Source organism: Canis lupus, chromosome 26 (genome assembly GCF_048164855.1).
Source record: "Canis lupus baileyi chromosome 26, mCanLup2.hap1, whole genome shotgun sequence".
Classification (NCBI taxonomy): domain Eukaryota; kingdom Metazoa; phylum Chordata; class Mammalia; order Carnivora; family Canidae; genus Canis; species Canis lupus.
Window position 1 is genome coordinate 16,769,520 of NC_132863.1, and position 26,013 is coordinate 16,795,532.

Sequence of the window (26,013 nt, forward strand, 5' to 3'; positions counted from 1 at the left end):
TAAAGTATATTTCCTAGCTATCTTCACTTTCTCTATTACCTGAAGTGCCCTGAATAGATCTGTTTTAAATGTTTATTGTTAAAAGGATATGATAAATACAAAAAAGTTGCATGTTCAACCTAGTTGAAAACTTTAGTTATCCAATTTCTAGAATAGAGATTAAGGGGAAATATCTTAATTTTAAAGATACCTGATAGCTGTATGATCAACTGCCTGTGTAGCAGGTAATTATGTTAGATGGCTGTGTTTTTATTTCAGTTGAACCTAAGGTAGGAATATGATATTCAATAATTTTGAGCAAGCATTTCTAATATTCAACTCACCATGTCATAATCTGACAGAAGAAGAGTTATGCTTCAGACTCAGATCAACGTATAAGGCTCATTAGCTAATACACAATACAACCTAATAGAAAAAGAAATGGTGCATACCAAGATCAAAATTGTTGTAGGCAACATCCACCAAGAACTACTAAAATTAGTGGGCACAAACAGAATATTTAAGAAACAATATATTGATAATAGTCTTAAAGTATCTCCTTAGATATATATTCATTATAAAGAGAAAAACATAAATGTACAGAAAAATGAGGGCAGCCCCCGTGGCGCAGCGGTTTAGCGCTGCCTGCAGCCTGGGGTTTGATCCTGGAGACCCTGGATCGAGTCCCACGTTGGGCTCCCTGCATGGAGCCTGCTTCTCCCTCTGCCTGTGTCTCTGCCTCTCTCTCTCTCTCTCTCTCTCTCTCTGTGTGTGTGTGTCTCTATGAGACACACATATAATCTTTAAAAAAAAGAAAAATGATCAAGTAATCAGGGCTAATATCATTATTAATATCATTAGTATTGAGACATTTCAACCACATGCATGAGTTCAATCTAATCATAAGAACACATCAAATAAAAATTAATTGAAAGTCATCCTACAAAATATCTGATAATTACTCTTTCAAATGCCTCAAGGTCATGAAGGACAAGGAAAGATTAAAGAATTATCACAGAAAGAAGAGACTACAGAGACATAAAACTAAATGCAATGTGGGATCCTGGGCCAGGAAAAGTACATTAATGGAAGCACTATTGAAATTCAAATAAAATATTGTATTTATTTATTAGTATTACACTGATGTTAATTTCCTAGTTGTACCCTGGTTAACACAGGATGTCAAGTTAGAAAAAGACTAAATGAAAAAGAGAATATGTGAACTCAGTATTATTTTTACAATTTTTTCTATAAATATAAAACTCTCTCAAAATTAACTTTTTAAGGCAAAGTTTGAACTAATCACTGCTCAGCACTTTCCCTGTGGACATCCTGTTTTTTGTCAATGCCCACCTATCATAGAAGCAATTATTCAGCTGAGTTTAAAAAGCATAGTTAATTAGGGCACCTGGATGACATAATTGGTTAAGCATCCAACTCTTGGTTTCAGCTTAGATTTTGATCTCAGGTCCTGATTTCAGGGTTGTGGGATCTCAGGGTGGTCCCCCACATCAGGCTCACCTGGAGTCTGCTTAAAGATTTTTCTCTACCTTTCCCTCAATTTCTCCCCCCTGCTCTGTTTCTCAAATAAACAAATAAATCTTTTTTAAAAGCATAGATAATTAATATTGCAAAGGCAAAATCATCCGTTAATGGAGTTTTTCACTTTTCAACTAGTTGTTCACTGTTGGTTAGCCTCAACCCAAGAAGAGTACTCTTAGGAAAGTAATGATAATTCTCTTTATTTCCAAATATTTGTAAACTCATAAACTCTTACCCAACTAAAGTTTCTTTGTTATGCCAGTTATTATACATTATGATGATATATGGCATTTTAAAATATATAATCATAATATTGATTATATTTTATTGAGCGTCCCATGAAAAATTACTTTTTTTAGTATGTCATAAAATGTTACATAGTCAAAGTAAAGAATAACTCCTACAACTTATTAGAAAAGGCTGAACGCTGTTCAATGTAGAAAGAAAATGAAAAGTTTGTCACCACTATAGGCAGGACCTAGGAAGAAAATCCATTTCATGTCTCCTTAATTTGTATACACAGACAAAGGGCCTCCAATTTGAAAGAAAGAATGATATTTTCACACAATGGTATTCTGTTCCCAGGAGCATTTCAGTGCCCAAAAAAGGTGGATTTCAGGGACCTATTAATAATATCACATACTAACAAATGGGTATGAAGCCCAGAAGCCTATAGAAGTGGGTGCAACCTGCTTTCTCTTTAGAGGGCTTTTTCGGATAAAATTATACTGCTTGTTTCTACAAATGATTATCTTCCTGTAACATGAGGAATGTTTGCAAATAGTCTGTATAGTGTGAGAAATGGGAAATATAAAAACTCCCCCATGGGGGTGCTTAAAATCCAAAGGGATTCCCAACACATTCTGGAAATCCTGTGTAATGTGACTGTAGGTTTAGCAAGCCCTGCTCAATTTATACTCTGACCACAAAGTACCTGATCTGAAAGGGAGCACCAAGGGCTTGAACTTGGAGGTTGAATTTGAGGGAAGACCACGTTTAAATGATACTTTGTTCTATTTATTTTTTTCCACATAAATGTAAATGAGCCCTTTATGAAAGTCATGGTAAATGCACCATTTTAGAGTTTACAGAGAATGTTTATTTAAAATACTTAAACAACCCCGTCTGTAGGGTTGGCCTTCCCTTGCAAAATAAACAGCCACCCATTTGATAACCATTACGCGTATAGGGGCTTTAAGAGCAAGGACTCACATGAAGCAGGTTCAAACACATCCTTTTAATTATGAAGTCAGAATGATACAGTGGTTAGGTATTAGTACTTAGTTATTAGGACTATCTTGATGCTCCCCTTTTTATTAGTACTTAGAATGCATAAATGTGATGTTTCTAAATTGTTGATTATTTTTCTCTTTGGGAAAGTTAATTCAGTTAATTTTAAGGAGCTTGAGAGACACGGAGGGTTTTATTTGGCTTCAAATGCAATGCTGAAAGCTACTCATGTTTCCACTGGCCTAAGTTTATAGTTAAATAAGCATAATGTAATGAAATTTTAAGAAATTTGGCCATTTGATTTCAGAGGATCAATCAGGATTATTTGAGTTCAGTTCTCCTCTCCTCATATATAATATTTCGTATATAATGTAACATTTCTTTCAGATATCACTCAATTATCTTCTCTGAATAAATGTCCCAGGTTCTCTTGTTTCTAGAGATCATTAAGAGGTTGTAAAGGGAAGAGTATGGGTTTGGAGTTTGGTAGTTTCTTCTTATGGTGCTGAATAATATTCCGTTGTCTGGATGTATCACAGTTTACTTATCCATTCATCTGCTGAAGGATATCTTAGGTGCTTCCAAGTTTTGGCAATTAGGAATAAAACTGCTCTACATCCGTGCAAATATGGTTGTGTGAACATGTTTTCAACTCCTTTGATAAATATCAAGAAGCATGATTGCTGGATGGTAAGAGAATAATAATAATCTGAAATCCTGGTGTTTTGTTTTAACTTTAATCAAATGTGCTCCAGTTCACCATCCATTTTTTTCTTTTGAAAAAGAGAGGGAGAGAGTAGAGGGGAGGGGCAGAGGGAGAGAGAATCTAAGCAGGCTCCATGCCCATCATGGAGCCAGACGCTGGGCTGGATCTCACGACACTGAGATTATGATCTGAGCTAAAATCAAGAGTTGGATGCTTAAGCAATTGAGCCACCCAGGTGCTCCTCACCATCCAAATTTTAAAATGAATCTTTAATCTATTCATTTGATTAGCATATTACAAATTCACTATTTCTTAGGATTGACTTTCGATCAGTAAAGAGAAGAAATTTTTAGAATTAATTTTCTTCATTTTTTTTTTACACATAACCAAGAATTGTCTGTCATTCATGTAGTGTTCTAGTTAATGGCCCTCTCATAGCAATAGCATATTTTAGGAACAAAGTGATCTTACTGGATATTGCATATGCTTAATGGAATGTCCAATTTCTCCATCTAGGTAAAAAATGTTGTTTCCTACATGTTTTACATTATCAGTTTTCCTGAAGCATCCATCATCTGAGCATAGTATCAATCAAAAGAGAAGAGAAGCAGAGGAACCCTTTTTTTAAATTTTTTAAAAAATTTATTCATGAGAGAGAGAAAGAGAGAGAGGCAGAGACACAGGCAGAGGAAGAAGCAGGCTCCATACAGGGAGCCTGAGGTGGGACTCGATCCCGGGTCTCCAGGATCAAGCCCTGGGCCAAAGGCAGTGCTAAACCACTGAGCCACCAGGCTGCCCCAGAGGAACCATTTTTCCTACATGACTGCAACAGCCAAGGATACCACATTCTTTCTAAACACAGACTTACCTCAATAATGGTTGCTCAGTAATGAATTTTTACCCTAAGGAGTCTTTAAAAATGGTATTGGACATTACAGTTTCAGATAAAATCACACTCACTCCCTTAACACAATAGTCAGAGGATATCATATAGAATGAATTAGAATTATATGTCATGTTTAGATGACACCAACAATTATTTATATTACATTGCTTTGCATACTAACACCAAGGGGAAGCAGTAAAGAAATATCATCTACAACTCTTCAAGCTATTGTGTGTCTGCCCTATTTCCATGTATTTTGAGCCCTTCAATGAAAGGTTTAGCATCTAATTTGACTACAGATATTCTTCTGTGTTTTAATTGTATTTTAAATTTCAATTTGAATGTGAGAAAATAATGAGCCTCAGCAAAGTTCAAATATTAGTGAAAATAATGGTACAGAAAGAATGAACCTTCCAAAAAATGACTCCCTGGAACTTACCTTCAACTGCTATTATTTTGAACTATTCGCTTCATATTTTGAAAAGTAAAATAAATCTTTATTTCATTAAATTTCATGTACATACTACTTATGTACTTTCACATAGTTGAATATAATGTAAACTTGATTCTTTAGTCATTTGATTTGTTTTTTAATCTCTGATAAATTCATGCATATCTCTGGGTTGGAATAGAAAACACCATTTTCCCCATAAAATTAATGAAAAAAATATATTGTTTTCACTTCACGTATTCGCACTTAGAGTCTGGGTCTTCAGGAAGAGATAAAATAAGTGCATGGGAAATAGGTAAATCAAAGAGAAAGAATGTAGGAGGAGAATATCTAAAATATCCAGCCCATTTCCTATAGGTGCATTCTGTCTGTTTAAAAAAATGTCTGAGTTATAGAAAACCCAGTTTCTAATGTTTATGAAGTGCCTGCCTTCTGGAAGCATATTATTGGAGTCTCTGGCAAGCACAACCATCTGATGTTAAACATAGCATAGAGGTGATGAAGATTAAATTTGTGCAGAAGCTGACAATTTTGTCGATAGGTTCCTAGGTCTCACACCCGTGCTGTAGGTCTAAAATTAAAGTTGTCGTAGGTGATATTATTACTGAGTTGTTCTGAAAGGCGTTACTTACTCCATATAATTGAAACAGAGTGTATTCCTACAAACATTAGCATGTCATAAATCATATGGGTTTTGGAAAACTACTGGCTTTCAACAGGGTTTTATTTAATGAAAATTAGCACAATAAAATGTCTTCATTGCAGTAATCATGCTGCAATGGAACCCATTCAAAACACATGGCTTTCATTTTTTTTCTTGAAAGAGTAAAACATCTTGCCAAAATAAGATAGGCAAAAAAAATGTTTGATTATTTAACATTCCATGGTTTGTAATAGATGGAGCATTAGAGAATAACAGTGATGAATACCAGAATTGATCTCATGTCACCAACTTAAGACTTTATTTTTGGTAGCATATTACAGTGACATGTGGTAAAGGTAGCCAAAGTGTTACAGCAAAAATGAGGGGTGGAGAAAAATCCAATTTTGTTCCATAAGAATTGTGAATTGAGAACAGTCTTTTAAAATGTTAGTTCAGCTGAGACTTTCTGATGAGTAGGAAGGTGTGAGTAATTTGCTTTGGAAAGTAGTCATTTGAAATTGCTGGCTATTTGTTTGAGAGCTAACCAGAGCAGGTAATATGTAGCATACTTTTAAAGGGAATCACTTAAAGTTAAGAGTTCTTCCAAAATGACATCTTTGCTCAATCCACCTCCCAACAGAGAATTACCACTTGTGTACATTTATATTAGGCAGGTTTAGGTAGAAAGCATGTGAAATGAGACATTTGCAAGATCCTCAAAAAATTAATTTATACTTGACTTGGCATGACAACAAGAAAGGGAATATTCTCATGGATTTTTGGCATGCTCACACATTAGACATGACGTTGGTGGAAATGTAATTAAGTGCATAAAATATACTTTATAATAGTACAGTTGGCAGGAAAGGGGGAAAAAAGCCTCTACTAGAAAAAAGGGAAAGCATCTAAGGTAATGGTAGCTCTCCAATGTGAACACCTTGAGCTTTGCTATTTATATTTATTGTTATTGATGGGATATTTTCTTTTATAGCATGGGAGACAGTTTTCTTCACCTAAAAATGCATATATTATTTAGCCTTTGAGTCTGCATATTATTGTAACCATAATTATAAAAGTTTCCTAACCAAAGCTGATTTTATGTTTATATGTTATATGTAATATATGATAAGCAGACACTAGGTCAGGCACTAGTCCAGTTAGACTCACTTATATATTGCCCACAGTTACCTACCACAAACATCTTCTAGAATCCCAGGTGGATGTGGCAATCTATCCATAAGGGTAGAGAAGGAACAAACACCTTCTGCCACTCTCAACACCAGAGGCACTCTCAGGTTTATGAAGATGGAAATCCAGATGGGGAAACCTTCATCAGTCTAGAGCAGCCCCCATGGATCCAGAGAAGGATGAAGACTCCAACTGCTTTGAAAAAAAGGAGCTCAGTATTCTTAGAGAGAAATAGTTTGATAGTACTTGGGTAAAAGGTAAAATATTTATCTTTTAGGTGGAATTGTCATGGAAACGATTAAGGGTGTCTATGAATATGCCTACTTCAAACTTATCATTTAGATTACTTTTGAGTTTCTGTAGTTATGTGCAATAAATGCTTGGGACAGAGTGTTTACCTGATAGTTTTGATCCCAGTTTTAAAGATCCACTACTCCTCTCCTATGTTTAGGACACTATGCCTGACAATGAAGAGGTATCCATTAAACCTGCGAAGAGTTAGATAATTGGAGGAATCAGTCTTAGCCTGTTCCCTAAGTGTCCACCTCTCTATCCCATGACTTGTAAGCTGAGCTTCAAGGGCAAAGGTATAAAGTCTGTACTTCAACACTGGTAACCATGCTTATAGTCATACTTATAGCCAAACTGTGGCCTCATTCTCTAGTTTGAAATATTAGGTTACAATCTTGCTTTGAAATGTTTTTTACTACAGTCCACATGTATTATTTTGACATTGCATAAAAATAACTTCAAAACTTAGTGATGTTAAAAGAAATTAACTCAGTAAATCTTAAATATCTCATCGGCTTTATTCAACAGTTCATGAATTGGGTCGCATCCAGTCCAGCAGATAGAAAGGAACTCAGAGGAGCTGTACAAAATGAAAGGCTTTTATAAGCACAAAGAAGCAGAAACAAGAAAGTTATACTAGACAAAAAAGATGACTGGTTGTGGCAAGGTCATTTTACTTAAGAAATGGTAAGGGTATATCAGGCAGATTACCTAACTAGTGCTGTTTAGGCAATTCCTGATTGACTAGTTTAAGACAGCATTTTTGGGAGTGCTGAAACTGTAATTAAGTCTTGATTTGGTAACATGGGGCTTAGCATAAATGATTCATTTTCTGTCTGTTGTCTTATTTTTTTAAGATTTTATTTATTTATTTGAGATAAAGAGAGAATAAGTAGTAGAGAGGGGCAGAAGGAGAGAGGAATTGAGAGAGAGAGAAGCAGACTCCCTGCTGAGCAGGAAGCCTTATGTGGAGCTTGATCCCAGGACCCAGAGACCATGACCTGAGCCAAAGGCCAATGCTTAACCAACTGAGCCACCAAGGCACCCCTGTTATCTTATTTTTTTAACAGTGGCTTATGCATTATGCATTTTCTTGGCTCAAGAGTCTGTTGCCAGCTACCTGATTCTTCTAGTCTAGGCTGAGCTGTATCTAAGGATAGCTTCAGAGTAGGTTGGTCTAGGCTGTCCTCAAGTAGGATGGCTCATTTCTGGTCCATGTCACCCCCCCCCCCCAACAGGCTAGGTGGAAATGTAATTTTTATAGGCTTTTGGGTCAGCAATCAGCAACTTCTATTAAAATTAAACGCATCTATGTTTAATTTTAATGAAAAAAGAACATGAAAAAAATACTTAAACTAAGCAACGCCATTATTAGAATACCATCATATAGACATAAAGCAAATGAAAGGATATCAAACTATGAGAGCAAAATTAAGAATTTTCTGGAAGAAAAACTTTAGGTTTATCATACACACACTTTCAATAAACTAGTAAAGGATATGCTTAGGAAAGAAGAAACCGAAAATAAAAGGAAAAGAAGAGAGTAGAAGAGAGAATCATGGTCAAACACATTCCTAAGTAAATAAAAAAGAAATCCAGGTTATCAGAAACAGCATATAATAATGACAAATTTGATGATTATTAAAACAAGGTAGAACTAAAATATTAGACATGTAAATTTCTCAAAAAAATTATTTTATGTATTCTTTTTAAAACAATTGCAGAATATGTTTCAACTTTATAAAAAAGGAATTAAGCTGTTTAAAGGAAGATATGATATACAAGAAGGATGAGATGTAACTAGAATAGCTAAAGAAAACTCTTGCTTTGATAGTAAGGAGAGATCTTAGGAGGATGGCTTTATATATAATAATATATACAACATGTTCACAATACCATGTAAGACAAAAGGGTAACATGAGTTAAAGCCTTATAAGATTCCTACAATATTGGGAAGACAAAATCTTTTATTACTTTGAATTTTTGTTCAGAAAAAATAATCCATGTTGAGAATTAAGGTGAGTTAAGGGCAACTGATGTCAATAAAAATAGCAGAATAAGGACCTCCAAAAATTCTATCTCTCTATAAAATCAATGAGAAACTGGCAAAATTGTCAGAATATATTTTTTTCAGAACTCTGGACATTAGCCAAAGGCTTGCAGCAATCCAGGGAGCATTTAAGAAAAACAGCTGAATCTCAATAAAAAAAAAAAAAAAAAGAGTTTCATAGAGTTTTAACTCACCCTAGTCTCATTCCCCATTTTCCAACTCACAGTAGCCTTGAAAAAACATGCTCACATTTTCAGTATGAATGGGAATGGAACAGAGAGCAATAGCCCTTTCAAATTTTCATTCCCCAAAAATTGCCATTATTTGACTTGTTTAATGGTTCCATAAAAGACCCCACTTGAAAGGATTGTCTTTTTCTAACCTGATTCAATGCTCATCTCATGCTAAATGCCCCTCCTGGGGGGCATTTGTCAGAAACATTTACAGGCAAATGTTTTAATGTCATGGCTGCCTGAGGCAACGCATAACATTTGGGGTAAACCATAGACTAAAGAAAAGGCATAAAAGGAAAATCAGAGCAATGACAGGTCCCATAGGGATGCTGAAAAGCTTTGACATATTTCTAGGAATCTAGAGGGCCATGCACATGTGCAACGCTGTGTGCACACGTCAGAAAGAAATTAAAAAAGACATAAATAAGTGGAAAGTCTTCCGTGTTCATGGATTGGAAGATTTAATGTTGTTAAGATGGTAATTCTCCCCCAAATTGAGCTATATAGATTTAATGCATCAAAGTTTCCACTGAATTTTTCCCCAGAATTGGACAGCCAATACCAAAAGTCATATAAGAATACAAGGGACACAAAATAGTCAAAAGTGTCTTGAAAAAGAGCAGAGTTAGAAGACTCAATCCATTTGATTTCAAAACTTAGTATAAAGCTACAGTAATCAACAGCTAAAAAAACAAATATCCCAATTAAAACGTGGGCAGAAGATATGAACAGACATTTCTTCAAAGAAGACATCTAGATGGTCAACAGACACATGAAAAGATGCTGAACATCACTCATCATCAGGAAAATGTGAATCAAAGCAACAATGAGATATTATCACCTCACACCTGTCAGAATGACTAAAATAAAAAAAGAAAGAAAGAAAGAAAGAAAGAAAGAAAGAAAGAAAGAAAGAAAGAAAGAAAAAAGAAAGAAAGAAAAAGAAAGAAAGAAAGAAGAAAGAAAGGAAAGAAAAAAGAAAAGAAAAGAAAAGAAAAGAAAAGAAAAGAAAAGAAAAGAAAAGGAAGAAAAGAAAAGAAACAAGTGTTGGTGAGGATGTGGAGAAAAAGGAATACTCTTGGACTATTCATGGGATTGCAAATTGGTACAGTCACTATGGAAAACAACATGGAGTTTCCTCAGAAAGTTAAAAATAGAACTATCCTACAATCCAGCAATTACACTACTGGGTATTTGCTCAAAACATATAAAAACACAAATTCAAAGGGATGCATCCACCCCTATGTTTATTGCAGCATCATTTATAATAGCCAAAATACAGAAGCAGCCCAGGTGTCCATCGATAAAAGAATGGATAAAGAAGATGTGGTGTATATGCACAATTGAATACTAATACTATTCAACCATTAAAAAGAATGAAATTTTGCCATTTGCAATGACTTGGATGTAGCTAGAGAGTATAATGCTAAGTGAAATAAATCAATCAGAGAAAGACAAATACCATATAATTTCACTCATATATGGAATTTAAGAAACAAAACAAATGCGCAGAAGGAAAAGGAGAGACAGACAAACCAAGAAACAGACTCTTAACTATGGAGAACAAACTAATGGTTACCAGAGAGGGGGTGGGTGGAAGAAGGAGTGAAATAGGAGATGGGGATTAAAGAATACACTTATCATGATGAACATCAAGTAATGTATAGGATTGTTGAATCACTATATTGTACACCTGAAGTGAATATAATGTTGTATGTTAACTATACTGGTATTAAAATAAATTAGTAAATAAAAACTTACCTAAGATTAAATCTAAAAAAAAAAAATACATCCATTGATAAGTAGGAAAAAATGTGTGGTATTGGTATAAAAACAAACAAATTAGTGGAATAGAATTAAGAATCCAAAAATAAAACTATTATCTATTGACAATTGATTTTTGTCAATAGCGCCAAGATTATACAATGGGGAAATTAAAGTCTTTTCTTTTTTTTCTTTTTTTTTTTTTTAAGTCTTTTCGATAAATGATGCTGAAACATCTGGATATCCACACGTAAGGAATGAATTTGGAGTCCTAACTCACACCATATATAAAACTTAACTCAAAATGGATCAAAGACTTGTAGGTAAGAAAATAAAACATAGGTGTATGTTGTGCCCAAGATCGCGAATCCGAGAAACCACCGAGGAGCCGACACCGATGCAAACACACGAGGGTTTATTTACAAGCTCGAGCTTGGGTCCAAGTGTACCCGACACAGCGGAGCAGGGACTTGGACCCCGAGGTGGGTTTCAGCTTAGTTTTAAGGGCTGGTCTAGGGGACCTCCAGAAGGGGTGGAGCAATTCCTCAAGTTCTGTTTACATTCTGATATGGGGCTTTCAAGGGCATTGAGCGCTGTTCTCATTCTAATAATATGGGGCTTTCTAGGGCGTTATGCTATAAATTTCAGCTCTTATTCACAGGGGTCTGGGATGGCTGTACTTGTGCTAACGCTGAACTTAAAGTGGAATGGCCTTAATTTTCTTGGCCTCCACAGTGTATGCATTTATGACTTTGATTAGACAAAGGTTTCTTATATGACTCTCCAAACACAAACAATCTATCTGTCTATTTGGGCTATTATCATAAATACCACACAGATTGGGTAGTTTATAACCACAGAAATTTATAGCTCATAGTTCAGTAGACTAGTAAGTCCAAGATCATGATGGTGGTAGATACAGTATGGTGGTTGGGGGAGGTTTGCTTCCTGGTTCATACAGGATCCTTTTTCACTGTGTTCTCACATGGGAAAAGACTGGATCTCCATTAAGACTCTTTTATAAGGCACAGATTCCATTCATAAGTTTCCATCTTCATGATTTAAGTACCCCCTGATGTGATTTGATATGGGTTCTGGGAATGAAGGATCAAGAAAGAATTCTTGGGACATTTTTGGTGCAAAAAAGGTGGTTTTATTAAAATGCGGGGACAGGACCCCTGGGCAGAAAGAGCTGCCCTGGGATTGCGAGGAATGATTGATTACATACTTTTAAGTTGGGAGGGGTAGAGATAAAGGACAGTTCCAAAAGGACTTTTCTCCCAAAAGGATTTTCATATGTTACAGAAGACTTACAGGATTTTGGAGGCCCAAGCTATTGTCAAGCTGAGGTTGTTTTTTCCTCTAGCAAGACATTAACATTGAGACAGTCAGGAGTTCTGGAGGAATGTCATACTCTGACTGTCTCAAGTACGTATCAATAGGCTGCAAGTTATAAGGAAATTTAATTTTATCTACGTTCTCTTTAGCCTTCATTCTCCATATCACCTCCCAAAGGCCCATCTAAAAACCATGAGTTTTGGGGGTTAGGATTTCAACAAATGAACTTGGGTTTGGGAAAACACACACACACACACACACACACACACATTCAGACTATGGCACAATAAAAAAAGAGAGAGAGAGATAAATCGGACTTCATCAAAATTAAAATCTTTTGAATGCTAGAAACACTATCAAGAAATTGAAGTATTCCACAGAATGGGAGAAAACATTTGTGAAGCATATATCTGATAAGGATCTTGAATGCAGAATATATAAAGAAGACATACAAATTCAACAATATAAAGACAAATAGCACAATTAAAAGTAGGCAAAAGACGTGAATACACATTTCTCCAAAGGAGATAGACAAAAAGCCAGTAAATACTTGAAAAGATACTCTACATCATTAGTCATTAGGGAAATGCAATGCAAAACTAAAATGGGATACTATTCCACAACCTTTATGATAACTATAATAAAAAATATAGACAGTAACAAGTGTTAGTTAAGATGCGGAGGATTTGGAAACCTCACTCATTACCTATGGGGATGTCATATGTTATGGTTGTGGAAAATAATCTGGCAGTTCCTTTAAAGGTTACCAACCATATAACCCAGTAGTTTCACTCCTACATGTGAAAACATATGTACACACTAAAACTCGTACACCGATATTAAACAGCGGCATTATTCACAATAGCCAAAAGGTGAAAACAACCCAAAAATCCATCAACTGGTGAATGGAAAAATGTAATATATTTATACAATGGAATATCTTTCAGCCATAAAAAGAAATAAAGTTACATGCTACAACATGGATGAACCTTGCAAGCAATATAGCAAGCCAGATACAGAAAACTACAAATTATATGATTCCATTTATACGGAATGTCCAGGACAGGCAAACCCATAGAGACAGATACTAGATTAGTGGTTTCCAGGGGCTCTGAGGAGAGGAATGGGGACTGACTGCTGGTGGAGGCAAAATTTCTTTTGGGGGTGATGAAAATATTCTGGATTAGACACTGCAATGATTATACAGCCTTGTGGACATACTAAAAACAAGTGACTTGTGCACTTTTAAGTAGTGAATTTTATGATACATGAATTCTACCTCATTTTAAAACATGAATTGAAGGCACTAACTAAAATAACAGAAATAGAATGTGTAACTTTCCAACTCGTGAAGGACAGTGTGCTAAAATATGATTCATTTGGAATCAATAAAGATGAAAAAATGTAATTTTCTAAGTAGAAAGAATAAAACGACAGCAACAACAACAAAAACCCATGCAGAGCAGATCTAAATGTGTCAACAGTGACACCAGATGTAGATTAGAGGTTGGAAAATTATGGCCTGGGTCAAAGGTCTGCAGTCTGATTTTGTATAGCCTAAGAACAAAGAATGGGTTTTGTATTTTTAAGGAGTTATCCAAAAGAATGAGGAAGGAGGTGGAAGAACAGCCACTGAAATCAAGGCCCTCAAACCTAAAATTTTCAGAATACAATACAGAAAAAGTTTGCTGATTTCTGACAGTCTGAATATTTTAAACTAAACATAAAATCTAATAAAACAATAAAGCCAAACTCCTCCTTGTCAGTATCACCTGCCAAGTTCGGAGCAGCTGCTGGGAAAGGTGCTCTTCACTGTGTGTTTCTGGGTTAAATGTCGCTGCAAGAGGAACTGGCATGACATCTGGAAGGCAGAAGGGAGGTCACTGTCTTCACAGGCTTCAGCCTTCTCACAAACACCTTCTTTCATGTTGCTGGTTTAGGGAGCAGGGGGAGCTTTGCCAGAGACTCTGGACAGTTGTAGGCTTTCCCCCAGGAAGCTTTTGGGGACTGCCCACTTTAATGCTTCAGCTACCGTCTTCAGGGATTTTCTTTTTTTCCCAATATTTATGCTCTTCCCAAACTTTTTTTTTTTCCTGTACTATCTGTACTTGCATGTAAACCTCTTGAAGTTTGGTATCAGAAGCTTCACTTCATTCCTGCCACTTTCCATTGGCCCAGCGAGCCAAGAAAGGTGGGTGGGGATAGGAGTTTTGTGAAGAAAGGGTCTATCAGGAACAATGACGTTTCATTAAAGAGACACAGCCAGATGATGGCAATGTAAAGAGAGAGCCAAAATAAAAACCCCTACTTCCCTTTTTTTATCTCTTGATGCTGCTCCCATTGGACAAACTAAATATGTCCCTATAGATCAGCCTCAGTAAGGTCAGCCTCTCAGGTAGAGAGCACAGTAGAAAAAGAACAGATTCAGAAGGGAAATGGAAAATAACCAGCTCAGTTACCAATCTAAATGGCTTATTCATATATTAAAAGAAACATAATCTTACTGTAATTGAAAAAATACATATCAAACCAATAATATACCAATTCAGATCCTAAGTGGTAATAATAAAAGTAATAATAAATTTGATAACCTCAAGTGTTGGCAAGGATGCTACAAATCAGTAAGGCAAACTACCAGCCGACTATTTGGGATCCCCACTTTATAGGATAAATTGGGAATACCTAAGAAAGTTGTTGATCCACCCACTTTATGAGCCAGCAATTATAATACTGGGCATCAACCACGGAGAGACTTTAATGCACATGCAGATGGAATACATAAAATTGTTCAGTGTTTGAAATATCAAAAAGAGAGAGAAAACAAACATCTAACAGTTCCTTAAAAGGGAGCTGAAGGAATAAACTCATTGAAAATAAAATAATCAATACCAGTTAAAAGACATAAAGTTTCAAATATCAATAATGATAAATCTCACAAAAATATGCAAATGAAGAAAGCAAGGTGCCAAACAAGTGCAACAAGTGAGATACAATTTCGGCGCACCTGGGTGGCTCAGGACATGATCCTAGGGTCCTGGGATCGAGTCCCGCGTTGGGCTCCCCTCAGGGAGCTTGCTTCTCCCTCTGCCTGTGTCTCTCCCTCTCTCTCTGTATCTCTCATGAATAAATAAGTAAAATCTTAAAAAAAGCAAAATACATTTCTATAACACATGTAGATTTAGATATCACATTCTCTTTGGGGGAGCTCTCTAAAAGCAGGGCCTGATACAGCGAATGTAGTACGTGTGATTTATCAGGGGACACCTCTCAGAATAAGGGCAGGAGAAAATAGTAGAGCAAGGTTGTGCTCTTGCCTGGAGTCTCACCTAGGCCTGATCCAAAAAGGAGCTCTGGAGAATGAACTGAACCACAGGGCTGGTCTTACCTTGACTCACTGCCCCAACCCCCCATCCCAGGCACACACATTTGCCAATCATTCAAGCACTGGCTAATGGCTAACCTATGGGAAACATCCTCCCAATGGAACATCTTCTATTTAGCCCAGGACGATCCTTCAGAGAATAGGACAGCTGAGAGCCATTAGTAGCCAACACACACTACAGCTGGAGCTTGAGTGTACCAGCAGTGAAATGGGTCTGGAAGGGGCATGCCAGTGTCCACTATACACAGGAAACAATAGTGTACTGTTTATGGCCTTATGTGTGTAATAAAATTACAAACATTTGCATGGAAATAAAAAACAACACTCATTTCAAAATAATGGTTTCCTCTAATAAGGAAGGGAGGAAGGAAAGGGAAATGATTCAAATGCTGGTTTTAAGCTATATTTATATTATTTTAATTCCTTACAAAAGTGATCTGAAGTAATAAAGCAACATGTTAATATCTAAATATCAGTATTTTCATACTTTAAAACTTAAAATAATACACAAAACCAAAACTGAGTAAAAAATTCATAGATTTAAAAATAATAATAATGATGATTCTTATAATATTTTGATTTAATTTATACCAATGGTGAAAAACATATCTTTTTTAAATTTGATGAAACTGGAATTCATTCACTATTATTATTCATTATTGTTTACCATTCATCAAAAAATCATACTTTTAATTATAAAAGATAGGTATAAGATTATTTGATATGTATAATATCTCTCCTTGTATTTTTATTTATTCTTCATCAATATTTTATGTGAAGATGTGTGAGAGAAAGAGACAGAGAGGAAAGGCAGAGGGTGAGAGGGTGAGAGTTATAAGATTTCTAGAATGATATTTACCTGATTTTGGAATGAAATATATCTGGATGATGGGATTTGGAATCGTTACTTAATTTCTTCTTCGTAAGTTTATTTTTTGCTTTTATTTTTATAATGACCATTGCCTCATTTTTACAGAAACAATAAAGTCATTCTCAAACATAAAGAAAAATATGTATTCTTCCTAATAATAAAGCCATTACAAATTTTAAGCTTTATTTTATTTATTTATTCATGGGAGAGAGAGAGAGAGGGAGAGAGGCAGAGACACAGGAGGAGGGAGAAGCAGGCTTTATGCTGGGACCCCAACGTGGGACTCGATCCTAGGACTCTAGGATTGTGCCCTGGGCCAAAGGCAGGCGCTAAACCACTAAGCCACCCAGAGATCCCAAGCCATTACAAATTTAACAACTCCTTGATATTTTACACCTGCTATATATACCAAAATTAAGTAAAAGAAATACCTCAAATTGGCAAGCTTTTTAAAACCTGGTACAATGATATATTGTTAGTGGCAGTATAAATCATGATTCTGCTAGAAAAAAAAATCTGCAAAGTTTTATGAGTAGCAAATAGATGTTTATATCCTTGGATCCATAAACTCATTTCCTAGAATTTATTCCATGGGAACATTACAGTAAAGCAAAATATCTTCTGCATGAGTGATGGTTATTGCAACAAAGCATTTGAAACAATCCACCTTGACTAAGAAATTTATGGAACACGAACTTAGTGGGGCACCATGCCATGATCAAAACATGAAAATGTGAATAAGCAAAGATATTAGTAGCTCCTGGGTACCTAATGTGTACTTGGAGAGCATGGGTGATTTTGTGAACTATTTTATCTCTCAAAATTCATGGGTTCACTATCATTAAAATACCATTACAGGGGTAAGAAGTCTAACTTGTCTGTAACTGCATGGCATATTAATAAATGGTAGTATTACAGTTCAAACTCAGTTCTGTTTAACTCCAAATCCTACACTCCTTTCACTAAAGAAATTTTCTTAAGTTATAAAATTCATTTTACAAATTTTTATGCTGAACTCTCTTAGCCCCAAATCAAAGAGATGAAAAGAGCTGAGCTCTCTGGATGGATGTGCCAGAGTTTGGATAACTCTCAGTCCTGCCCCACCCACATAGGTCAACAGAATCTTAGGGCACTACAAATAACTTTCAAAATCACTATACCACATTATATTTGAAAAATGTATAAATGGTTTAATGTTAATTTTTGAAAGATAGTACTGTGACGTATTTATTACTCGCAACTCTCAGTTGAGTAGCTTTCTACTCAATTTCACATAGAGACATGGATCAAAATATTCATGTGCCAAGACAAAAACTAAAGCTATTTCATGAAGGGGGCAGCATATCCAGGTAAGTCATGGGGCACTAGATGGACGAATTGCTTGTACTATGCACCACTTTTGGGCTGGTCCTCGGAGCTTCCTTAGGCATGGGTTGATCCACTTAGCTCTGAACTAATTCAGACATAGTCATTCCTAAAATATTATAAAGAGTGTGCACTGTTTGTGAATGTGAGTGTAATTGAGGATTGGGGAAGAATGAGAAAACTCATATATATTTTAGGATCAAAATATATTCCCCAACAAACTGGGACAGACTGTGTGAATTTCCTCTTTCCTTCTTGCCAGTCAGGGAACTCCTGACCCTGTCACCAATTCTATACCAGTAAAAGCAAAGATAGCTGAAAACTTGCTTTCCCAACCTATTTTGCTGCTATAAAATGGTCATGTGATCTACTTTAGGTCACTGAGATATCAGAGGGGGAATCTGGTGGCTCAGGGAAAAACTGAGCTCTCTAGAAGAGAGAAAATGTGTGAAGAACAGGCCTATTGCCCTTCCTGCATGTGGAAGTTCCCCTGTGAGGCTGCGAGGCTTAAAGTTACTAGAGCCATTTTGAAATCAGGGAAAGAGCCAGAAATTCCAGGAAGGCTGACAAATACCTTTCTACATAGTTTTTGATATATGACAAAAAGAACCTTCTACTGTTTAAACTCTTTTGAATTGGGCATTCTGTTATTTGCAGCAGAAAGCATCTGAAGGTAAATTGCAGAAATCTATCAGACACCCCAAATTCCCAAATAGAACAAATCAATTCAAAATTATCAAGGGTGTTATCTTTTTTTGCAAACATAAATAAAATGTGGGCCTTTTTACAGTCATGAAGAATTTCTGGTAATTTCCTTCTGTTTACAATGGTTATATCACAATTCATGAATTTTATATGAAGTGTCATTGTTTCTGATTATTATGCCTCTCTCTGATTTTTTACTTATAAAGTTGCTGACTCTGAACTGCTAGGAAAAATTCTGGCAGTTTTCAAAAGAGGCACGGCTATTAGGCCCCCAAAAGATGAAGAATTACTTCTTTCCTCTCCTTTCCATTTTCTTTCCATCTGTTATTTCTGTCCTAAGGCCAATATTTTGATGTACCCCTCAAATACCATGGAGGTAAATCTCCACATACTGCACTGCAAGGATCAAACAATATATGGGAGAGTACTTTAGAGGCAGGAGAACATTCTGCAAGGCTACATCCTAACATTATTATTGCTACCTCCTAACAACATCACTTCCCATTAGCAACAACGAACAAAGAGTAGACAATGATGGTAGGTCTGCCTAAATGATTTTCATAAATACAACTGAATTTGCTCTAAAATTGGGGTAATGTCTTGGTCACCTGTCAGCCTTGGGTTGACATGGTTTTTTAATAAACACAAACTTTTTACTTTTATTCATAAAGTGGCTTAAGCATAGTTATGTTTCAGGCACTGTTCAACATACCTTAAAAATAACAGGTCTTTCAGTTCCTATGACAGCTTTTGAGGGAGATACCTTTATTATTCTCATTTTTCTGATGAGGAAATGGAGACCTCAGTTACTTAAGTAACTTGCCAAGGTCACACAGCTCTAAGTGGTAAAATTGAAATAATCGTATTAGCTGACATTGTAGGAGAGGAAAAGGGTTTTTTTTGATCCTCTTAGAATCCCTGGCTGGGTCTGAAAATCGAACTGACAGAGACAGGTTAACATGAGAGAAGCATATAAGTTTATTTAGTATATGTTTTAAGTGACACAGAAGGCTTCATAAGGAAATGAAGACCCGAATACACAGTGAGACGTGTATTTTTATGCTAGATTTGATGAAGAGTGGGCAGTTGTGTAGAAAAAAAGATAGGTTAAGGTGTAGGAGGTAAGTGTAGTAAACTGGGAGAGACTTAGCATGGCCTGTTAGGATTCTTCTTGGCCTCCCTTTGTCTTTGGAGGTGAAGATATTCCTTTCATCTGCATAGAGAGAAAACACCTCTCACATGAGGACTTTTAAAAAGATTTTTATTTACATATTCATGAGAGACAGAAAGAGGGAGAGGGAAAGAGAGAGAGAGAGAGAGATAGGGAGGGAGAGGCAGAGACATAAGCAGAGGAAGAAGCAGGCTTCCTGCAGGGAGCTGGATGTGAGACTTGATGCCAGGACCCCAAGATCATGACCTGAGCTGAAGGCAGATGCTCAACCACTGAGCCTCCCAGGTGCCCCTCATATGAGGGCTTTATGATTTGTTTCAGGGAAGAAGGGCAGAGGGCACGTCACTGACTTTCCTCTTCTGCTGTTTTCTGAAACTCCTTCAGCTTAAAATAGTCAATATGCCAAGGTGCCATATTTTGGGGTAGTGTGTCCGGAACACCATTAACATAGAGAAATAAATATATGAAGTTATTCACTAAAAATGAGAAAGTATGAACAGATTTATCACATTATTCATTTTGTTGTATAGGCAAGTCTAAAGAATAATGAAAGAAAGGAGAAAGGGGAGAAAAAAATCTAGTTGGGATTTTTCTTTCCTTTATCTTCTTTATTCCCCACCAACACCACTGTGCATGTGTGTGTATGTGTGTGTGTATGAATAATATGCTTCTTTGTCCAGAAATAACTATGCTTCCTCAATCCACACATAATGTGAAAGGGAAGCTTTAAAGAAAAAACTCATACCATGAGACTCAAAAATCTCTCCACACATAAGCTGAAAGATTCCAATAATGACAATTATATACCAAAATAAATATGGCATCCCTCTTTCCCATTGGTACTATCTTCTAGCATTTTCTTTGGATCTGAATGCATTTATGGTGAGAACATATTCAGCTTTCTTCTCATTTTTTTGCCTTGTATGGCCAGTTGCAAAGCTGACCACAAATTCTTTCTCTTCCTGTATCCATGTCTTTTTTGCAATGAGACTTTGTGGCTTTTCTCAAGGAAAGGGGAGTTTATTTCTGTTTTTTGAATTTAGATTTAGACTTGTGACCGGTGGTAGCCAATGAGAAATTGGAAAAGCTGATACAAACTGAGACACAACAAGTGCCATAGCAAGTGTCTTGCTGTTCTTAGTAGCTCCAACTACCATCACATGGCCACTACCACCAACTAGCCTGCTGGAGGATGAGTGACACATGGTGCAGCTACTTCCATTGACCCTGAAGCCAGCTATTCACCACCAGGCATGTGAATGAGGCCATCAACCACCAACTGATCACAAACAAATGGGTGAACTCCACCAATGCTTTACTGAGCAGAGACAAGCAGTCCTAGTTAAGCCCAGCGCAAACTGCCAACTTACATTATCATAAGAAAAGATGGTTATTTTCAGCCACTAATTTTGAGATGGTTTGTTAACACAGCAAAACTAGGTGCTCTAACTTGAAAGGGAAAATATCTGATTCATCTTTACAGAAAATAAAAGCTTCAGGTAAGATGTATGACTAAGGAAGGGAAATTTTATCTACTTCTGGAGCAGATGCAGAATTAGTGGCCCTAGGACAAATTCAAAGTTCTGACAAAAATGCTGAAAACTGAGGAAGTATGATTCAAAGCCTCTCTAAGTCTTAATAGTACTCCTACTCTCCCACCAACCACAACGGAAGAATCATCCAGTGTATTTACAGCAGGGACAAGACTTACTGTAACCAAATAAATATGTTTTATCTTTACTCCATTCAGCCTTTCTCTAGGCTTTCCCGTGCTTAAAAGCCTTTGGAGGCAGACCATGTAATGACTCTCTGCTTTACCAGCTCAAGGGCATTTCAGTGCTGTGGGTCAGCCTTAATTCTCTGAGAATGTGTCTAATTTCATTGGAAAAGTAATGTATCTGGCTAATAAGACTTAGGCTCCTTGTCTGTGTTTCCTTTCTTTCGCACTCTAGAGCCCTTGCCACTACACACCACCTTTCATTTCCAAAGGATGCCTGAGCACTTCATAAACTTAGCCAGTGGACTTATAAACTTTATGGCCAAGGAATCAGTCCACCACTGAAAGGTAACCTGCTTCTGGTGTGAAAAGTAGCAATTGTTTACACATGGTTAACCTGAAGGCATAAGGAGACCAAGCATTAAGTTTAAAACCCTAAGATGCCTTAGAGCAGGTACTGGTAGGATTTCCTTTCCTTTATTAAGTTCTCTCCTGCACTGGTTTAGTTGACTGAGCCCAAAGGAAGTGGAACCAATGAGTGAACTGATCCATGACCCTAAGCACCTGGTGAGAATTGGTCTCCGTGTAATGACCTGAGATGAAACTCTCAACTCTGTATGTAGGGGAGGTCAACAGGAAAAAAAAATCTCATTTGTCAATGTCTTTTTAATTTTTAAAGGAAACCTACTCATACACCATCATTTGTCCATTTTTCTGTCCCTTTCATATAGAACTTCATACTTATTTCTTGTGTTTTATTTGGTGAACTAAAGTTTGTCTTGCTCCATTAAAGTCAAGATCTTTGAATGAGCCATGCTGTAACTTCCTTAGACTCTATGCAAATGAACATGTAGAGAAGGAAGCTCTTTCTGTCCACCTCTCAGTTCAACACTATTTACCACCTCCTCCCAAAAGTTTGAGAAAGATTTGCTAATCATGATGCTGAGCTGAGGACATTTACTGGACTACTGTTAGAAGTGTTGGAGTGACTGTGGGTTAAATAGGGGCTCCATTTCTGTCTTCATTCACTCTGTGCAAAGGAAGTGATAATTCTTGAAGCCCAGGCATCTTGCTCTCTTCACTACCTCTATATTTGCAATACACTGACCATTGTTTCATATAGTTTGCACCATTGTGACCAGCTAGCAATTCTTAAGATTTGGGATGAGAGATGGGAAGCAGGAGACTCGGTTTTATCAAACCTCTTTGCTGGTAGGTCATAGGCAATTGAATTTATCAATATGTACTCTTATTTTCCATTGGCTATTGACCAATGTGTCTTTACTTCTCTTAGTGGCATCAAGATCTCAAGGAAAAGAGATGACTAGCAGGTATGGGTTTTGGTCATTAGCGAGGAAATTGGTGAAACTTAAATGGGATTTGAGGATTCGATGGTAGAAATGCGGTTAGAAATGCATCAATGTTAATTTCCTGATTTTGATTGACCTCTTGTAATTATGTAAGAGAATGTCCTTGTTTGTATAAAATACACTAAAATATTCAGGAGTATTGGGATATCAGGTTAGCAATTATTCTTATATGGTTCGGGGGAGGGGGAATCTTTTACTGTACTTGCAAAAATAAACAGACAAATAGGGTCTCCTAAAGTTGTGATTTCATACTAATTAGCCATGCTGTTTGTTCAGTTAATTAGAGGATGGAGAAATTCAGCCAGAAATGTTGACAAAACAAAATGAAGAGTCAAGGAGGGTCTTACAGTTCAAAGTCAGAGTTTTTACATAGATGCTATAGCTGTGCAGGATTTTAATTAGCTCAAAGCCAGTGATCATTCCCGACCGTTTCAGAAAGTGCAATAATGGAGGAGACACTACTGTGCTGGTGCTCTGCCATCTGCTGAATCCCAGCAGCCTGTCAATAGCCACATCTCCATTTATTTGCCTGAAGACTATTCAGTGATCAAGTGTACTCTGCCTGATACACAGGTTTAATTAAGTCTCATGGGACCAACCTTTGCCCACTGACTGATGGAAATCAGTGTATAAACACTACAGCTTCCTTGCTCTGTACACAGGATAACTCTTGAGTTGCCTGCAGAGGAGTTTCCAGAGTTCCCTACTGGGACTGAGTTCAAGCTGCCTACAGTGGTAACTTGCTTTATAATATACCTTTTTAGGATGCCTTCCCTTCCATGAATCATTCCAACCTCACTTCCTGTGATCGCCTCCCAAATTAACTATGTACACTCATATCCTAGTCTCAAAGTCTGTTTTCATGGATCTCAAACTAAGGCCAACATTTAGCTTAATTATTATTGACAGGGCTGGGTATGTGCCCACACAAAGTTAAAACATTGTTTTAGGTACCAATTTCTCAGCTCATTTTGAATCAGAAGGTTTTTGTCAATCTGGGTTAAAGCTAAAAAATACATTTGATGATGATAAGTTATTGGTTCTTTTAAATATGGTTGAAACCACATAAATAACAGGATTGGATTTCTCTAGTCCAGAACTTCATTATTGTATACTCAGCTATTACAATGGGAGAATGATACCACTTGCTATAGGTAAAGGAAAGAGTTGAAGGTGAAAATTGAGTCGGTGTAAAAAATATAAGCTAACCCAATAACTTAGAGGTTTAAGGGCCTTTCTCCATATTATTCTGATGTTTCCTGTAAGAAAATACACACACACATTTACTCCAGTAAAGCACTCCAGTGCTTCAAGAAAATAAGTGACTGTCTTTGGGTCTCTGTGCATTTTCAATTTGGCTGGCTTTGTCACAGGAATTGAACAAATAAGAATCAGTGGAGGAGAAAAGAATACAGAGCTGAGGCAATGGGCAAGTAGAAACTGTTCTATTATGTGCTGTCAGGCTCGAGTGTGAATAGGGCTGCACCTGGAGGAAGAGAAAAAAGGAAGCATTCATCCATCTCTCCTCACATGGGAAGCCAGATAGGGCAAGGGGGCTGTCCTGTCAAGAGAATGATTCAGGAGTCCTTTCTCACTAAAGATTAATCATACCAAAGGGCAGGGGTAAAGAATACCCTGCTCTATTTGCTTCCCAATCTCTCCCCTTTGCCTAGGTCCCAAATGACTCTATTTTCATATGTCGAGATATTGGTGGAGCAGAGCTGCTGAAAGGTCTGAGACATCTGGGAGATGAATCACTCCATGCAGAAATAGAACAATTAGCTGCGTTTAGTCCAGCACAAAGGCCTTGAGAGGTGTCTAATTGAGTGGCCCGCAACAGAGCCAGGAAACAATGTGGATTTGAAAAGAATCCCACAATTAATTTCTGCATTGACCTAATGAATAATAATTTCTTAATGTGTACAGAGCCCAGAGTGGGTCTTTTCCACGATGCTCATGGATTTAAAGTGCATGGCATTCCCCTGTGTTTGTGCATGCTTGGATGAGTGCTTGAAAAGTAAAGGATGTAGTTAAATGCAAGCCTTTTTTTTTTTTTTTGTAGCCCATTATTAAATCTGTGACCATTTAAACATAAAACGAGACATTCTGGCATGGTCTAGGCCACACATTTCTCCAGAACATCAGATTTAGAATTAAACATTGGCAGTCAAATGATTTTGAAACGTTAGGACATTTTACAAAAATCACATTGCCTTTGGACAATTTTAGAAATAGAAAGAAGGTAAAAGTGTTAAAAAAAAAAAAAGACCCAACATACTTTTATTGAAAAAGTGGAAACAGATTATATCATACAGACTCTTTTGTCCAAGAAAAAAAAACTTATTTCCTTATAGATGCTAAAAATATATTAACTACACATGCTTATGTGTGATTGTGCTCTAGATTCTCTTCCCCCTGGTTCCCAGAGAATTAGTAGTATTTTTGTTAATTTTGATATTTTAAAGAAGAAATTATAGCTATTTTCCTAAGTGAAGTAATTTAAGGAATATAAGGAGGCTTGACCCTTTATAATAATAATAATTTATCATTGTAATTAAACTTGGATTTTAATAGTAATGAATTAGACTCTAGATATGAGTTATGTTTAGATTTTATCTCTACTTTTTTCACTGATTTTTTTTTTTTTATTCCCAAGCAAGCAGACTGTGTGAAGACAAACACTTACTTAACCACTTGGTATTGAAGTTCTTTTTGTATAAAAGTAAGGGAGTAGAAGTATTCATAGGAGCCCTCTCTTCCCTGAATTCAATGATGTCATAACTTCTAGAATATTCACAATGATAACAATTAAATTATTGTTGTGAAAAAATAAAATTCACTAAACTAACCAACCACAAAACTCCCCTTCTTTTGAATGCCTGCCAGGGAAGCAGCTTTTCTTCCAAACTATATATTTGTGGTTCTCCAATGCTATGGCTCTAGGTCATGGCATGTAGCAAAGGGGAAAGTGATGTGAGATTTATTTACTTATTTAAATATTTTATTTATTTATTCATGAGAGACACACAGAGAGAGAGGGGGGCAGAGACACAGGCAGAGGGAGAAGCAGACTCCCTGCAGGGAGCCCCACGTGGGACTCAATTCCAGGTCTCCAGGATCAGGCCCTGGGC

General features: G+C 36.6%; 2 long non-coding RNA genes across 33 annotated transcripts in view; one reads left to right on the top strand and one right to left on the bottom strand.

The window, feature by feature from the left end:
* LOC140618114 (uncharacterized) overlaps positions 1-26,013 on the top strand; it is a 297,240-nt gene that overhangs the window by 71,611 nt on the left and 199,616 nt on the right. For 29 of the 30 annotated variants that reach the window (XR_012018300.1, XR_012018296.1, XR_012018301.1 and 26 more), the window contains one exon: positions 11,173-11,286. This is a non-coding gene — a long non-coding RNA (uncharacterized lncRNA). Of the gene's footprint in view, positions 1-11,172; positions 11,287-20,838; positions 21,798-26,013 lie in introns of those variants that run through there. The other variant, XR_012018320.1, reaches the window with a different exon arrangement.
* Positions 1-26,013, bottom strand: part of LOC140618116 (uncharacterized) — a 207,998-nt gene that overhangs the window by 63,631 nt on the left and 118,354 nt on the right. For 2 of the 3 annotated variants that reach the window (XR_012018324.1, XR_012018326.1), the window contains exon 4: positions 6,630-6,820. This is a non-coding gene — a long non-coding RNA (uncharacterized lncRNA). The remainder of the gene's footprint in view (positions 1-6,629; positions 6,821-26,013) is intronic. The other variant, XR_012018325.1, reaches the window with a different exon arrangement.